Genomic DNA, 13,366 nt, shown 5'->3' with positions numbered 1-13,366 from the left:
AGCTAAATATGCGACTTTCACATTTTTATTTTATATTTGCCAAGGATCAGCAAGATTATATTAAGAAAAGTAAAAAAGAATACAAGAATTTAACGTCCAGGCATTCCCAGACGAATACAAAAACACCACGCTAAGGCCAAAGGCCAGCGGCCATAAAAAAACACCACAGAACTAGTCAAATCTAAATCTAGGCCTACCCATCGCATCATCCGACAAGAGAACCTGGATCGAAGAAGGGAAATCCAATACCCAAGGAGAAGACACAGCACTACTCACCACCAACTTGGCAAGAAAGTCCGCCATAGGGTTGGCTTCTCACAAACAATGGGAAATCTTCCAAGAAATGGATCCGAGAAATGGCTGCAAGCTAATCCACTGCTGCCTGACGAACCAAGGGATCGACCCAAAATGAAAAGCATCCACGACCGACAAAAGAATCACACTCCACCCATAACCGAGTCACACCTTTTTCTTTATCTCTTAATAAACCATGGAAAATAGCCATGAACTACGCCACATAGTTGGACTTAATGCCAAGAAAGAAGCCGAAAGCCGATAGCAGGGCAGCCCGATCATTCCTAAGTACACCGCCCGCACCGGCCCTACCAGGGTTCCCTAGAGAACACCTGTCAATATTAAGTTTCACCCAGCCATGGGGAGGGCTACACCACCGGACTTCTCTAATCTCCCGAGTAGGCTTAGAGAGAATGGGGATGTCCAGCCTTCTAGCACAACAAAGATCAAGAAGAGAGGAGACAAGGTAGGCGAATGACCATGCAATCTCCCTCAGGGAAGTGAGAAAGCTAGAAAATAGAGCTTCCAAGCCTATGAAATTCCCCTCAAACCTTCTGCAATTCCGTTCCAACCAAATACTATAAGGGACCAAGACCAGGCCAGCCACCCAGGCGTCGCTCATGGGAACATAATTGAACAAAATTGGACTTTCACATGCCTACACTATTATTTACACTAAAAACATGCTACTTTAATAGTCTACATTGTGTCACAATGAAAAGAAAAGAAATAAATACCTACCTGAAATTGAATCCAACAAGACAAAAAACGAGAAAATATTTTCAAATGCAAATGCAAAGTGTGGGAAGGTCTCCCAGTTTAAGTGGAAACGGACAAATGGCTTATCTCTCTTTCGTCGGACAGAGTAACGGTTATATAAAGTGGATTTGAGTCACTCTAAATGCAGACAAAGTGATGACTAAGCAAGGTGAATTTGTCACTTGTACCACAGACAGATTAACGATGACACAAAAGACTTCAGGGATTTGATATTTGCATTATGGATAGAATAACGATGTCGTAAGAAGCTAAAAGGGGTTTGACACTCGCACTATGGACAGAGTAACAATGTTAGAATGGGATAAAAGGGATTATCTAAAAGTGATTGGTGGAAAAAGTGAGAAAAACTGGGTTTTTGAGGTAAAATGATGAATTCGGGTTACTTGGGATGTGGATACAGAATTGGGAGCGCGAATCTCAAGGGAGGTTTGGCAGAATGGCAAGGCGAGCTGAAAAAGGTCTCTTACACCTTCAAAAGTAGGAAAAGGATCCAAAAATCACATTTTTCGAGGTTGGGGACTCCTTCCTTAAAATGGGGAAGTGCCCTCTATTTATAGATGGTTGTACGACGTCTGTACTGCAGCCTTGCAGAAAGGGCGATGCAGGCACTATGGTCTTTGTGGCGCCATAGTGGTACGGTGTTTATACCGTGGTACCGCAATGTATCGGAGGTCAACTGTCGCTTCCACAATGCCATAACCCAAAAAAGGGGTTTTGGGGCTGTTTTTGGCTGTTTTTTTTTGGGGATTTCTGGGATTTTTAGGATTGATGGGGCTTCCATTGAGCAAGTCCTTGGGTAGTTGTCGATGTTTGTCCATGTCCAGTTGTCATCATTGCTGGGGGAGGATGGTAATTTTTAATGTCTACACCAAGAAATTAGTAGGTTTGACTTTGAGAATGTTTAAGTTTGCTAATCACGGACGACCTTGAAATAGTGACAAACATCCGAGCTAATGAGAAAATCATAAAAAGGTCTAAATCATAACTGATGGACAACTGTGCTTAAAAGTTATGCATCCGCATGTTGCATCCATGGCTAACAATAGCATTGTCCATGTCTACCCTGTTTCATAGGATTACGTGATGGTACTGCAGACGACCATGCACAGAGTAAGCACTACTCCACGATAGTGCTTGCTTTGAATGCTCTTGATCATTTAAAGCACTTAAAGGACTCTAACATATTATGTGGGAATACTAAACATCTTTATTGATGTTGAGCACTTCCAAAAGCTAGATTTCTTGGATATTGAAGTTTGTTACAAGGTTAAACCATATGGAGTTAATTTTTTCAAACTTGCAGAAAAAACAAGATTAACTCCAACTAGTAAACAACTAGTTGTTTGCCTATATAATAGGCTAAGTCAAATCAGACTTTAATCATATATACTTGAATGATAATATTGTCTTGAGGAAAGGGCTCTAAGCTTATGTTGTGTGATTCATTGTGGGCTTGTATTGTTCTAGTTTTTAGGCTTGAAAGAATAAGCCATTGTTACTGTGTTGGATCTTGAAGAAGCTCCATTGTACCTTGTGTACTTGTATGGAGGAAATCCTAAGACAATCAGATAGTGTTCTAGGTGGAAGTCCTTTGATCGACAGACTTTGTTCATGACGCTCAATCTGATTGACTGTGATTGAGAGGTGTAAGGCTTGATCCCATTCGATTGAAAGGGATCATAGATAGTGAAAATCCTTAGTTAAGTTGATCAAGGTTATGTTAACTGTGTAAACAATATTAGGGCGAGCATCCAACAAGATGGCGAGATATAGATGGATCAGCCAATAAGTCACCATTGGAGTCAGTCAAGTGAAGATTCTGCTCCATTGGTATATCAGTAGGACGAGTCCCGATCATCCCACAATCTACCAATATGTCGAGGATGTATTTACGCTGGGATAAACAAAGACCAAAGGAGGAACGGGCCACCTCAATACCCAAGAAATATTTTAACGGCCCGAGATCCTTGTTTCAAAAGGGCTGACTGAGAAAAGACTTGACATCATCAGAATCGATGATAACAATGTCGTCGACATAGAGGACGATGAAGACAGAAGCATTGTGATGCCATAAAATGAATAATGAATGGTCAGCCTGGTACTAAGAGAAACCAAAATCCAGAAGAGCAGTGGAAAACTTGAAAAACCACTGGCGAGAAGCCCGCTTGAGACCTTAGAGAGACTTGTGAAGTTTACAGACAAGGCTCTCCCCCTTACGCCGATATCCAGGTGGTGGCATCATGTATACATCTTCTTCGAGGTCACCATGTAAGAAGGCATTATTGACGTCTAGTTGGTGTAACAACCAACCCTTAATAGATGCCAAAGGAAGAAGGGTGCACACAGTTACAAGCTTTGCCACGGGAGCAAAGGTATCATGATAATCAAGGCCCTTGATCTGAGTATAGCCCTTGGCTACTAAACGAGCTTTGTAATGCTCAATCGAACCTTCAAAATGGCGTTTGATTTTAAAAACCCACTTAGAGCCAATTGGTTTCTTCCCAGTAGGTAAAGGAACAAGTGACCAAGTTTGATTGTTAGATAAGGCCATTATTTCAGCCTGCATTGCATCACACCATTGTGGAATTTTCATTGCCTCAGTAAATGTAGTAGGTTCTGTAATGTCAGACAAGAAGGATAGAAAAGCAATATGGGATCATAAAAAATGATTATATTGTAAAAAGTTAATCAAGGGATGAGATGTACCTGTGAGCACAGTCGCAGAAGACTTTTGAGGCCGGATAAAGTCACACTGATAATCACACAAACAGACAGAGGGCTGACGGGCGCGTTGAGAATGGGTAGAGGTGGGGACCGGGGGTGGAGGGTCAAAAATAGGTGGAGCCTCAACAGGGGCAGGGGTGGGGTGGGTTGGTGTGGAAGATGGAGATGGTGTTTCATCAGGGTTAGGTAGCACATGAGAAGGGGAGGGGGGAAACGCCAGTAGTCTGGAATGGGAAAACCGTTTCATGGAAAATTACATCGTGGGAAACATAAACCTTTGCAGTGCCAAGGGCATAAATATGATACCATTTCTGTCCAAATGGATAGCCTAAAAAAATCCCCGAAGTGGCCCTTTGGTCAAACTTGTGTTGAATGGAACTGATGCGGGCAAAGTAGAGACAACAAAAAACCCTTAGGTGAGAAAGGGAGGGTTTGCTACCAAAGAGAATTTCATATGGGGTCCTCCCGTAAAGCACGGGTGTGGGTAGGCGGTTGATCAAGTAAGCGGCTATTAAGACACAATCGCCCCAAAGGGTAAGCAGTAAATGAGCCTGAAAACGTAAAGCACGGGCAATACTGAGAAGGTGACGGTGCTTGTGTTCTACTATCCCATTCTGTTGAGGGGTGGAACACAACTAGATTGGTGTATAACCCCAAGATTAGCCAAAAAAGTGATAGTAGGTGTATTAAAAAATTCAGATCCATTGCCAGTTCTCAAAATTGTAATTAGTTTCCCAAATTGTGTATTAACCATGGCGAAAATGGACCAAATAAGGGTATTAACCTCAGACTTAAACTGCATCAAAAATATCCATGTTCTGCGAGAATAATCATCCACAATGGTTAGAAAAAAACGATATGGTCCCCAAACATCAAGATGTAGCATTTCAAATTAATCAATGGTAGAAATAGAACTACTGGAAAACGGTAATCTAGTTTGCTTTGCCAATGGACAAATGTGACATAAACATTGTTTATTAAAAAAAAATTCAGAGTCCAAAGTCCTTAAAGAAGATGCAAGAGAGGAACCAGAGTGACCCAGGCAACAATGCCAAAGGTCAAAGGTGGAATTGGCGGCAAGAACAAGGGAAGACGATGGGTAGTCCAAGAAATAGAGATCACCAAGATGTTTACCCGTCGCAAAAATCCTCTTCGAGCGTGGGTCCTGAAAGGTACACAAATCATGAGAAAAAATGACATGACATTGAGTAGCAACGGTGAGTTTAGGAATAGATGAAGGATTGAAGCAAAAGATGGAACATAAAGAACATTAGTAAGAACAAGAGAAGGGTTCACTACAAGAAATTGGTCCGCGTATAGATCCAAACGCATCATTCAACGAGTGCCGTAGAACGTCGGCAAGTCCGCGTTTTGTACAACGGCGTTTTTGAGAGTAGGGTGCCTTTACGCGGCGTTAATACGTCGTGGAAAATGTCCTACAACGACGTTTTTAAAAGTGCCGAGGTAGGCATTGAATTCCTAATTGTTGCGACGTTTGTAGCAAATGCCGGGCTTAGTACACTAAAACGCACGTTTATAAAAGCGCCGTGTAGGCAATAATATTGAGGCATTTGTTAATAAACACCGGTAAATGAGGCCTGGCTTTTTGTTTTGCGACGTTTTTAAAACGCTGCTATAGGTGCTATTTTTTTAAAATTTAAGAATAGCTTCGTATCTATTCCATTAACTTTTCAAATATAATAGATTCATTCTACACCTATTTCATATATAATGCATTCATCCATATTAATCTTTTCGACCACTTGTTTCATATAGAACACATAAATCCCACAAAATAATGATTTTACTAATGCCAAGATATATTGAACTATGTAAAATATCCATTAAACATAAAATAAAAATAGAGTCTAAAGTACTAAGGTTCCGATCTTGCAAAAAGACAAGATCCCCTCCTACACGAGAATCCATAGTTCTAAGGTTCCAATACTACAAAAAGATAAAAGATCCCCTCCTACACAAAATCCATAGTACTAAGGTTCGATACTGCAAAAAGACCACAAAGAGACCCCCTTCTATAAAAAATTCATAACCCAATTAGCAAGTAAAATAATATTAGTTCATGGATCTCAGCCACCAAAGTTATACTCCCAGGAGGAAACCAAGCCCAAAAGTGAAATTCCAAGACCCGAACACCATCTCCATCCTACACAAAACCATCAAATAGCAATATAAACTAATTAGTAAGACTGAAGGTGACAAGAGGTATGCACAATAGTAAATGTCGATATATCTTCATATATGACGACATTTGTAAAAATGCCGCAATAGCTCAACCCAAAGTGCCATTGTTGCACCAATTTCTTGTAGACGTTAGTGAAACAGAACCAATGTGGGTAACAGGGGATTGGGTACCATCGGGTAAGGTGATAGGTACGGGGTGAGAATGAGGCATAACATGAGAAAACAAAGTGAAATCTGAGGCAATGTGGTCAGTTGCCCCATGTAGGCGCAGTGGATGGAGGGTCGTTGGCATGCACCCAGGGGAAAGAAGAAAATGGGAAAATGGGAGTCGCCACTTAGATTTAGGGTCTAGGGCCCACGAATGGTGCCCCTCCTTTACATAAGGGGCGCTAAATTAACACCAATGACTCAATGGATGGTCTACCCCAGATCTCTGGGTAAGTGTCAAGTTATGGGCTGGGAAGGTGTTAGGCACCCAGCAACCGTCTGGCAAACGGCCGGTCTTCCTAGACCAAACTCTGTTGTGTACTGTTGTGTTATACATATTATGCACCTAATTAAACTAATTTTTTTTAATGTTTTGATTATGTTTGTTGAAATTTATGGATCTAATTAAGCTTATTAAGATTAATGTTTTAATCCTAATTACTATCACTAAGCTAGATGATTATGTACATTATGCATCCTAGTTAAGCTAATTAATGGATTTTACCTAAATTAGAAAGCCCAACTCTATGATAAAAAACATAGTTGACTGTAAAAAAGAAAACCAAGTTTAATTATATCATGGAGAAGGACAATCATTGTTGATAAGCAAAATAGCTCATAGGCCAAAATAGCCAAAATTATGAAAATGCCACTAAAGGGCCAAAATATGTACAAAGGCATGAAATCATATTTAAATGTTGTAAATAAGCAAAACATGATTAAATAACATTAACATCATGCATTTGGATCATCAAGAGCAAATGAATGCTAAGGAAATGTGAGGTGGTAAAAATTACCAAAATGCCCCTGTTATGGCTAATATATAGAAAATGCATGATAATTCATGAAAATGCTGACTTATGGTTAAAACATGTTAGGAGCCTTTTTGGGGTCCTAAACAAGGTTTGGTCGCAAAATGATCAAAATGCCCCTAAGGGCAAAATGGTAAAAGAGTCAAAAAGACACTTAGAATCATTGTAGGCATCGAAAGTGATGTTAAACATCCTAAAATGATCGAACACACCAAATTATATTTCCAGAATGATAGTCTGGGCCCGCATTTGGTAAATTACCAAAATGCCCCTGGATGGAGAAAATGACTTTTAATGCATATTTATCAAGCATGATGGTCATGCATGCATATGAAAACATCCTAAAGCATTCTAAAACAGCATGTCATGCATAAAAACATTTTTTTTCTTATTTTTTCAGGATTTTTCATTATAATTAGAAAAATGACATTTATATCCCTAAATGGGGTGGGGAGCACATATAAAAACGATGAAACATGAATGACAGTGGGTAATGATTCCACAAAATCAAGCATGATGAAATATGCATCCCATAATTTTTTTGTGAATTTTTATGTATTTATACTATTTTTAATATTTTCTGAAATACTGAAAAAGAAGGAAAAACAAAGAAAAATACAAAATCCCCATCACAGATCCGAATTGGATCAAACCGGAGCCCATTCCCACTAATCAAAACATGATCTTTAACGTGGTCATAATAATTTTGTCCAAATACCCACCCACATGTTCAGATTTTACATAATCCGAAATCCTTCACAGGGGCAAAAATGACACAAAAACCGTGATTTGGAGCTTGAGAAAATTAGTGAATATCGAACATAGTGGTAACCATCATCCCTGAAAATTTCAGAATTTTATCACTCTTGAATTAGTTTTAACATTTTTATAACTGAAAAACAACCTTTGTTATAAAGAAGATCAAAACAAATACCTAAAAATAAGTAAAAAATATGGGAAAATACCCTTGAGGCGTGGAAGTGCCTGGGCTCAGCTTGAGTAACCTTGTTTGACCGCAAATAGTTGCCAAAAACCTCCAAAAGCCGCTCCAAATGTGATTGCTCCGAATGGCATGAGTGGTGAACAAGGGGTATTTACGGAATTTTATGTGAATAATGAAGTATAATCTATGGATGAGAAAACCATTTATTGAAAGAGGAGATCAAGGACTACGTGAAGTAATTGTTTACTAATTTTTCTCCTTCTTAAAACTCTCCAAAACACCTCCTATTTATAGGAGAAAAACTGTTCGAGGAAAGGTCTCAAAGACCCTTGGGGCCTTAAATGGCTGGGGATAAGGTGGGCGGGCAGCTGGGGCTTGCGTGTGCCTCGGCCTGCTGGGCAGCCTAGGCCAGTGCAGCATTGCAGCCTTATCTTGGGTCAGGCAGCAAGTGGGCATGGGGTCATGTGTGGCTCAGCCTAAATGGAGAAGGTTTGTTCCCTGCCGACACTTCAGCTGGGTTGGATCAGACTGGGTTGATCCGGTTCGGGTCAACTCAGTTTGCACCACTTTTTTTTTTTTTTAAACCTTTTAAAGATTTCATTTTAAAGGTCCACATTCAAATGTTAATATCTCCAAAGCTGAATGGCCGATTTTGACGCACCACATATCGTCGCAAAGGTCTCAACACGTATTTTCCATCCGTGTGGCAGATATGGCCGGATTTTTCCTAAAAGTGGCACAGATATCGAGGAAAGCACATAAATGGTGTTCCATACCGATCAAGGTCTAAATGATACCGGAATTTCATGGAATTTTACGTGTAAGCACAATATGACCAAATAAAGTTATGCAAATGATTTCAGGTCACATCAGGTGGCTCGGGTACCAAGAACCATGCCAGGGGCAAAACGGTCATTTTATAAAAGTTTTTCGATTTGGCCAAAACTTTACGTGAAGGCTTAATATGACCAAATGAGGTCACCGAAAGTGTTATGGACTAAATCGGGTGGTCCAGATACTGAGAACCGTGCTAGGGGCAAAACGGTCATTTTCACAAAAGGTGTCCGATTTGGGTAAAACTTCAAATGTGGATTTAAAATGGTTAAATAAGGCCATGCTAGGGGTTTAGGCTCTATTTGGGACAGTTTGGTTACAAAAAGCGGGTAGGGGTAATTTGGTAATTCTTGCCATTCAGTCACCACATGAGTTACGTCCTTGACCATCATTGCCAAGACACACTTCCAAGGTGTCAAAATGTGGTGTCTACACCCCAGAATCTAAAATCCAAGGATTGGATCCCAAAGAGGTATGGAAACAATAGTTACCTGCGAGGTTGGCAAGAGGATGGGTGTCACCAGTAGGAAGTAACGACAAAAGTTGCTGAATGTGGGCTGGAGAAAGAGTGGGCGCCGGTGATGAACTAGGCGAACCAGAAGAGGCGGCAGCGGCCATAGGAGAACCGCGAGCATGAGACTGACCACGGGTACCAGTACCAATGCGCTTGAGGGGGTGTGGAGTCCAAGCATCGGGATAATCATGCTTCTTGAAACAGCGAGATTCAGTGTGGCCATCCATGTTGCAATGGGTGCAATGATAATGGGGCTTGAAATGCTGAATCGAAGAAGCAGATGGATCCTTTGAACCAGTAGCCATGGCAGCATGATCAAGAGTGGCGGGGGCAACAGAATGAATGGTGCGTTGACACTCTTCTTGCAACAATAATGAGTAAGCCTTCTAGACAGAAGGCAAGAGATCCATTAGGAGAGTTTGGCTGCGGAGAGCGGCATAAGAGTTATTCAATCCTTGCAAAAAATCCATCAAGTAATCTGAATCAGAGATGACGTTGAGGGCAGCAATCGAGCCACTAGTGCAGACAGGTAAGGTGCGATATAACGACAATTCATCGTGGTAGCCTTTCAGAGTGGTGTAGTAAGCGGAGATGGATTCCAGACCTTGGCTATGAGTGGAGATGGCATGACGTATCTCAAAGATATGAGGTGCTTTTTTTTTGAGAAAATCGAGTGTGCAAATCGAGCCAGGCATCCCTAGCCGAATCAAACCAAAGAATAATGTGAGTGATTGTAGGAATGGTAGTGTGTACGATCCAAGACCGTACCATGCTGTTGCAGCGTATCCAATGGGGAAGATCATCAAAAGTGAAAGCAGGTCGTGGCAGCGAGCCATCAATGAAAGACAATTTGTTCTTGGCCTCAAGAACCATCGTCATGGCGCGGTGCCAAGTGGGAAAATTATTCCCATCAAGAGCAGGTGTAACGAGAGAAGCATTGGGTTGATCAGAAGAGTGTAAGTGATATGGAGAAGTCACCGGCAGTGGAGCCGAAAGAGTAGCAGCGACAGGATTAGTGAGATCGCCCATGAAGATGATGAAGGAAGAAAGAAGAAAAAAACAGTATTTGGAGGATCAACCTAAACTGATACCATGTTAAGTTGATAAACTCAGAAGTGTTTGGCCGTAATTGGCTTGCTTTGATAGTATTTCGAATAACAATAAATAGAGATTTACAAATAAAAAGAAGGAAGGTTACAGATAAGATTGGATAAGAATACAAGGCTGGCTATGCTAAAATCTCTTCTATGAATCTCCTATGATTATGCACAAGATATACACTATCCTAATCTGATGAAGACGTGTATGGTAAGAGAATCAAATATGGAGGTCTATTAGTTTTGAAATCAAAACTATAAATAATCACCTTCAATCCTTCAATTCGGATTGTGCCCGGAATTGTCATATTGTATCTAGTTGGGGGCTTTAGATTAGGCTTATTAACTAGCCTTTATCCCCCTTTCTTTGGGTTTTGGTTTTCTAGTTTCACCCCCTCTTCGGATGCTCTTTTATATTCTTTCTCCTTCTTTAATGTTTTATTATTCATCGAAAAAAAAAAAAAAAAAAAAACTGTTCAATGCTAGTGGATGAATTCAAATTAGCTGATTCTCTTAAAGGCCGAATACACCCTTTAAATATAGAAAGAACCTATAAAAGAATCTGTTCCATTCTACAAGAAATAAAACTAGTAGCATGGACAATGAAAGTAGAATATATTGATAGTCCATCTATTTGGGAGCCCACTCTTCATTGTTGAAAGAACAAAACATGAAAAAACGATCAAATAAAAGAAAGAAAGAAAGAAAAGTCTATCATGTTCATTTGTTCATGCCCATTGCGTTCTTGACTGTTTCTGTAGCTCCTTCTGCCTTGGATTTCATTTGTTGACCAGTCTACACACAAATTATGATGCGAGTCACAAACGTGGACAATATGAAAGTAAAATATAATATATTGATAATCCTTATTGAGAAATCCTAGCCATAGAATTAGTGGGTCCTAGATAGATCCGGCATTTATCATAGGGTTGGATCGAGATTATTGAGTTTCATGCCATCACTGTAAAATAATATCAAGTGAAGTTTGAGTGTTGGGAAAATAAGAATCGTTATATCGCTGCCTGAACAGGATTGTCCTGTCCTCTCACATGGGGGTGCGAAATGATGACCTAACCCCTTGTTCAAACACAATGCCCGAGGGTGATTAAGTCATCATTTTGTATCCCATATGAAGGGACAGAATGGGCCTGTTCGGACAACGAATAGGAGAGGATAAAAATTAGGAAAAATAATTGGGTAGGGAGGGAAAAACGATTGAACCTCTTGACATGATTGCTTGGCAGAATTCGTAGCATTGGCTGCCTTATCCATCATCTGGTCCTTGTTCATCTGCACGCATGATCACCAACAAAGAATATCCTCTCATCTCATCTCGTCGAATCGACCCATACATGATACATTTGTGTAACACATATATTCACCATGGATACATACATGTGCCAACATACATCATCTCATGCAGACATACATGTGCCCATATATATATATTCATCATGGATGGATGGATGGATGGATGGATGGGGTTACCATTCATGCATGTATGGTGAAACATTAAAAATACATTGGTCGCTTACCTGAGCATGGGCCTTGGTCTCGCCAGCTTTGTAGCTGAGGTTCTGAGCCTGGGAATTGTCAGCCATCTTTCTTTGATTAACTATTTTCTCCACACACTTCACTTTAACGAAAGCAGCAACTTATAGAGTATGAGATTCAAAATATGAGCTTTGCTTTGATGATGCAAAACCAATTGAAGGAGAGGAAATTTTTATAGTCTCTAAAAGTGATCCCTCTCCACACGTGCCAGACTTACGCTGAGCTCTTGGCTACTTGGTTGGGAATACGGGCTATGGCCAAACTTTGTTCCTACTCTACCGGTACAAAAGGTCAAAGCTTACCATGGCTTCTTGCACGTGGACCTCACTGTTTTACGTTTTTACTTTTTTTTGGTAATTATATTCAACAGCGGTTACAAGTACCGTCAAAGGCCCTCCAAGCCAGTCACATGGAATCTATTGTAGGACTCATAGGAGGAGTGAATTTCAGGTGAGTGGCTTGGAGGGTACTTGTACAAGGACATGATCTGATCTCATTATATACCCCACTGTCCTACTCGGACCACTGAACGGTTGAGAGTTTTCTGTTAAGGTCTTTTTATGAAGGCAATTCAGGTTTTCGTACAAGAATGGTTCTCCTTAGCTGCCTAGATAGAATTCACTCACTCTCTTGAATTCCATGTGCCGACTAAAACCGTACAAGAAAGGTTCTCATATTAAGCCAACCTTCTATTTATTTGGTCTCTCTCTATTTGATTATCTAATTTTGGTTCTATTCCTGGTCCAACCCAGCCCACTTATAGTTTTTTGGTGGCATGCATTAGGATGGGACCCTAGACAGATAGTCTAAGACAACATTCCTAGACGTATCACTGGCACATAGGCTATTGATTAGGTCATTCTTACCATTGGATAGATTGGCAAATCCTCTAAGAATTCTATATGTAATTTTTTGAGGTAACTTAACTCTATGGGCAAATACAATGGTAGCATCTTCATGAACAAAAAAAGCTACATACAATGTTATCATATGCACATCAATGCACATCGTCTAATTGTGTGATTCTATAATTTGGACAGGAAAATTTACAACACAACTAGTGAAGTCAATGTACTAATTTGATATGGTTTTAGGTTTCATGATTCACACCATTGTTTCTTTTTGAAAATATAGATAGAAAATGAGGGGGAAATGAATGACCAAATGCGCAAACTTACACACTAAATGTTGGGGGAGAGAGAAATCGCTGGTAAGCACCAACGTCCATCTTCAATAAAGTCCGAAACTGAACTTGTCAAACGGCGAGAAATTTGAACTTCATTAGCTAACAAATCCACTATTCTGTTACCTCCAACCATCGGTCATAACAGAATTTAATGGATGATCCATCCCCAATAATCCAACGCTCTGATTCTCCTACAAACGACCAGATCTTTCTCAACCT

General features: G+C 40.3%; 1 long non-coding RNA gene across 1 annotated transcript in view; it reads right to left on the bottom strand.

Annotated features, from left to right (window-relative positions):
• The window catches only part of LOC122663707, a 43,524-nt gene extending 31,484 nt beyond the window's left edge, over positions 1-12,040 (bottom strand). The window contains exon 1 of the long non-coding RNA XR_006333210.1: positions 11,943-12,040. This is a non-coding gene — a long non-coding RNA (uncharacterized LOC122663707). The remainder of the gene's footprint in view (positions 1-11,942) is intronic.
• Between the last annotated feature and the right edge of the window lie 1,326 nt (positions 12,041-13,366).

Source organism: Telopea speciosissima, chromosome 6 (genome assembly GCF_018873765.1).
Source record: "Telopea speciosissima isolate NSW1024214 ecotype Mountain lineage chromosome 6, Tspe_v1, whole genome shotgun sequence".
Taxonomy (NCBI): Eukaryota; Viridiplantae; Streptophyta; class Magnoliopsida; order Proteales; family Proteaceae; genus Telopea; species Telopea speciosissima.
This window is presented reverse-complemented; position numbering and strand designations above follow the sequence as displayed.